Raw genomic sequence first — 5,064 nt, forward strand, 5'->3', positions numbered from 1 at the left:
TCTCAGGCCGCTCGCAGTTTGTATTGGCAGGGGGACAGAGATCTACCCTGAGGCCCCTCACTTGTGGGCTGCCTCAGGGGTCAGTTCTCTCCCCCCTCCTGTTTAACATCTATATGAAGCCGCTGGGTGAGATCATCCATGGCTTTGGGGTGAGGTATCACCAATATGCGGATGATACCCAGTTGTTCATCTCCACCCTGAGCCAACCCAGTGATGCCCTTGACGTGATGTCCCGGTGCCTGGAGGTGGTGCGGGTCTGGATGGGAAGGAACAGGCTCAGGCTTAACCCCTCCAAGACCGAGTGGCTGTGGATACCGGCATCTCGTATTGTCCAACAAGTTCCATCTCTTTTGATGGGGGGGAGGTATTGCCCCGCTCAGGAAGGGTTCGCAACTTGGGTGTCCTCCTGGATTCACGGCTTAATTTGGAAGATCATCTAACGGCCGTGACCAGGGGGGCCTTTGCACAGGTTCGCCTAGTGCGCCAGTTGCGTCCCTTTTTGGACCGAGATGCCCTATGCACAGTTACCCATGCCCTCGTCACTTCTCGCCTGGATTACTGCAATGCTCTTTACATGGGGCTGAAGAGCACCTGGAGGCTTCAACCGGTGCAAAATGCGGCCGCATGGGTGCTTATGGGAGTATCTCGGTAGTCCCATGTTACACCATTCCTGCGCGAGCTGCATTGGCTTCCGGTTACCCTCCGAGTGCGATTCAAGGTGCTGGTAATAACCTTTAAAGCCCGACATGGCTTAAGCCTGGGGTACTTGCGAGACCACCTGCTGCCATTGTCAACCTCCCATCGCCCGGTTTGCTCCCACAGAGTCGGCCTCCTCAGGGTGCCGTCGGCCAGGCAATGCCGGCTGGCAACCCCCAGGGGGATAGCCTTCTCTGTGGGCACGCCGACCCTCTGGAATGAGTTTCCTCCAGAGCTGCGGATGGCCCCTGGCCTTCGGTCCTTCCGCCGTGACCTGAAGACCTGGTTGTTCCAACAAACGGGCCTGGACTGACTACGTTTTTTAATTAGGCTTTTTACTGGGTTAAATTGTCTTGTAATTTGCATTTATTGTTTAATTCTCTTTTAAATTTTTTACTCTATGTTTTTTATTTTTATTGTTGTGAGCCGCCCTGAGTCCTCAGGGCGGCATATAAATTTAATTAAAATCAAATCAAGCCTTGGTGGAGCAGTGGGCTAATGCCTCCTTAAGTAACACCAGCTGCCTGCAATTATTGCAGGTTCGCATCCCACCAGGCTCAAGGTTGACTCAGCCTTCCATCCTTCCGAGGTAGGTAAAATGAGGACCCAGATTGTTGGGGGCAATAAGCTGACTTTGTAATAATGCCGCTTGGGGTGGGGACGAAAGCCCTAATAAGCAGGCATATACATAGAATGAAGGCTATTGCTAAGCACATTTGATTTGTGCTTAGATTGTAAGCCGCCCTGAGTCTTCGGAGAAGGGCGGGATATAAATGGGATTAAAATAAAAAAAAATAAATCAAAATCAATTCTGATCTATGGCTAACACAATCATGGCAGCGATGATGGGAGTTGTAATCCAGCAGGTTTGGAGTGAGATGACCTGAGAAGACTATTACTAGGCACTTCTTGAGGCCCAGTATTGGAAGAGCAATACCTCAGTAAATAAGGACTGTTTGCCTTAGTGATCAGAAACCATTGACAACATTCCTTTACTGATCAGATATGTTGTGGTCAACAAATGCTATGCAAATATAGCCTGAGTAGGCATTGGAGTGATTAGCTTGCTGCTCACAATCATTGAAAGAGCTGCAAGTGTAAACAGAGTAATTATTTGGCAATTTACTGCTTGGGATGGATGGTAGTGGCAGATGCTGAAAAGGCATAGGCCTTGCTGAGAACAAGAATAGTATCTGCTATTGGGATAAAGTTACAAGGGCAAGCGTTCCCCTTGCACAATTCAGTCACCTGCTAGGATTAAGGAAGAAAATGTCCTCTTTGGGCCTGTGGGCTGTTACTGCTCAACAGAGGGACATTCTGAAAGTCTTGTATTTCCCCCAGTGACGTGCTCAGAATGCCTGAAGGACAGACAGGTGATTCTTTTTTTTTTAATTGGGTTCCTCTGGCGCTCTTCCCATGGTTTTTTGATGGCTGCACTCTACTCTCAAGAATTCAAATCTCGACTCAAAATGTATACTATTTCTTTACAAGCTAACATTCAGATTTCTATTTCCCATTGGATCAGTATTGGATTGGAGACTGATTCGAAGTCTGGGTTTACTACAAGTCAACGTTTGCTACCAGTCAAGGTTTACTACCAGTCAACAGGATTGTATATTGACCTCTTTTTTCCCCTCTGAGAAACGTCTGATATTACCCATTTCTAGGAGAACTAGAGTTTATCACCTAAATCCCAATACATCTCCAACCATATATGACTATTTTAAACTATTACTGTGTTTTCAATAGAGCTCTGTACGTGTAGCTTAGGGTAAGGAACTGCTAGGCCTCCAGATGTTTTAAAAATGAACTTGGCATGCCTTCAACTATAAGAGATCTTGTTGAATGACAACCTTCAGCAGCCCTCTCATCATGACCAACAGTAAGGGGAGTTGGAGTTAAGGACTCCCCAATATTCAGAGCAGCTTAGAGAGCTCTAAGTTCCCACCTATTGAATATATGATGATTTACAGTTTAATATATGCAAAACAAAAAGTTCTCTACTTGTCTGCTATTAGAAGGAAAAGAACAGAGGGGAAGCATGACATCAGTGTGATCTAGTCATGACAACTACGTTTGCCTTCATGTTTAGAATCTGTGTGCTATTAAATATTTTACCCTGTGAGATTCCTGAGACAAATTGTATGGGCTACCATGGAAGGCAAATGAGATGCACTACTTACTGTATTAGTCTAGTCCTGCAGGGATCATTCTGCCTCCCACTCAAGGCTAATTTTTAAAATTTGAGCCCCAGCCTAACAAATCCAGGAAATGTCACTTCCTTTGAAGCCCAAATACTGAAGCTCACAATGCCATCTAGCACAGCAGCCCCACCTCACATTTGTGTCCGTATATTCACAGATTGTGCCTGGGCTTATGGAAAAAGGTATGAATCCCTTCAGACAATGGGAATCACTCTCACTGATCAGTTGGTCCAGCCTCAATTTCAGGAAAAATATGCAGATGGCACCAAACCGTATTATCACTTCTTCATGGGAGTTTTTGGTGACCCAGCTATACAATATATGCAAATCAAGAACCGTCCTCCTCCTCCTTCCTTTTTGGCAAAGGAGGCTGCCTTCTGATTCAGTTAGGATTAATTGAAAGTAGAATGTAGGGAATGCTTCTGGGCTTGCCAGCTGGGCAAACTATGACCCTAATAGGTTTCATCCGCCTTTGCATTCCAGAAAGCATTTTTCTTCCTTGTAGGATTAGCAGACTGCTTCTGCAGTGTCTCCAGCACCTGCTGAACTTTGCATAACAGCTGATTGCATGGCCACAACTGTCAGTGCCATCCATTGAGCATCTCCGGTCAGTTGCTTGTATCTTTGCTCCCTGTCCCATCCTTCAGTTTCCTGATTGCAAAGCCATTTTTACAAGGGTGATTGTGGAAGTCAGGCCATGAGTGCTGGATTTATCTCAGATGGACACAAGAGGGCCCTTGGGTGACTGACTATGCAATTCCTTCTGCAGCTGTTAGTGAAGAAACAGCAGGAATCTTCTTGTTTCCAAGATAGCCTTCACTTTTCACATTAGAATGATCAGCTCCCCGGTGAGCCATGGGCTGATTTGCTTTGGATTGCCACCTATCCTATCAACAGCTCCTTCTCCCCATGCCTCCATCATGGATACATACCGTAAGTGATAGAGTTATTCAACTAGAAACACAGGGTAGGAAGGCATCTTTTTTTAAAACCAAGGACCATCTATTCCTCATCAAAACACAACCTTCTGGATAACTCATTTTTGGTTTCAAGGCATTCTCGCAAACGGTATGATCTAATGGGGTATGATCTAATCTCATAGTATGATCAACAAGACTTCAGGACTTGTTAAGGTGACCACTTATCCATCACACATGCACTCCGGATAAAAATGAGATAAACAGAAGATGTGCATTTCTAATTTATATCCATTGATCCTGCTTTCCAGGATCAAATACCATAGGCCTACAGACTGATTTTATCTTTTTTAGATTCCTTTGAGTAAAGAAAAGGGGAAGTTGGCAAGTACCAGTTGCAAGCCTGTTTTTCCAACAATGCTTCAAGACTTCTCTTGAGTCCCTGGGACATACATGAAAATAAAATGATGGATGGATGGCAGCATCCTATGGTACTTTGTTAGAACTGTCATCTGCCCCCTCCCATCAACAACAATTAGCCAAGTTTAGAAGCCTCCTGGAAAGCTAGAGAAGCAATCTTACTTATTGCTTAACTATGCTTTTTATTTGGGGAGCACCTGCACAATGACAGCCTTCATTTTCACCTTCTCAAATGTAGCTACCAACCCCCAAATTAGGTAGAACCTGCTTTAAATAAATGAATAAATGTGAATATCAACACCTACAGGAACACTGGCCATAATGCATAGCCTCAGAGCGTTTCCATCTTTACAACCTTGTTCAGGCAATGGTAGGAAGTGTAAATTGTTGAATCTGTGTTAACATTTTGCCTTTTTCATGGAACAATTGTGGTACTGATTTTTTCCCCTCTTTTGTTTTCACTGCTTGTTTACAATTGCATTCTGCTGTCTATTTTTCTCTTTCTTTGGAATATTTTGCAATTATAGTTTGCATATATTTTTTTTAGAAACTCATTTAACCCTCACTGTTTTTGTAAAGATGGAGATATGAATTTTGTCATGGAGCCTCTAACAACAGGTAAATTATGTTAGATGACCTTCATCCTCAGGTCAAAGAACAACTTCTCTATAGAGAAGTAAGCTTTGAGTTGTAGGAGGAAGGACTGCTTTGCCTTTCTCTTCTTCACTGAGTGTCTCCACAAAAATGCTCCTTAACTGGACTTCTGTTCACAAATTTGGCAAAAGAAAGGAAGTCTGAAATACTTGGCCAGCTGGGCCTTTGGAGCT

The sequence above is a fragment of the Vipera ursinii genome (assembly GCF_947247035.1).
Source record: "Vipera ursinii genome assembly, chromosome: 1".
In the NCBI taxonomy this organism is placed as follows: domain Eukaryota; kingdom Metazoa; phylum Chordata; class Lepidosauria; order Squamata; family Viperidae; genus Vipera; species Vipera ursinii.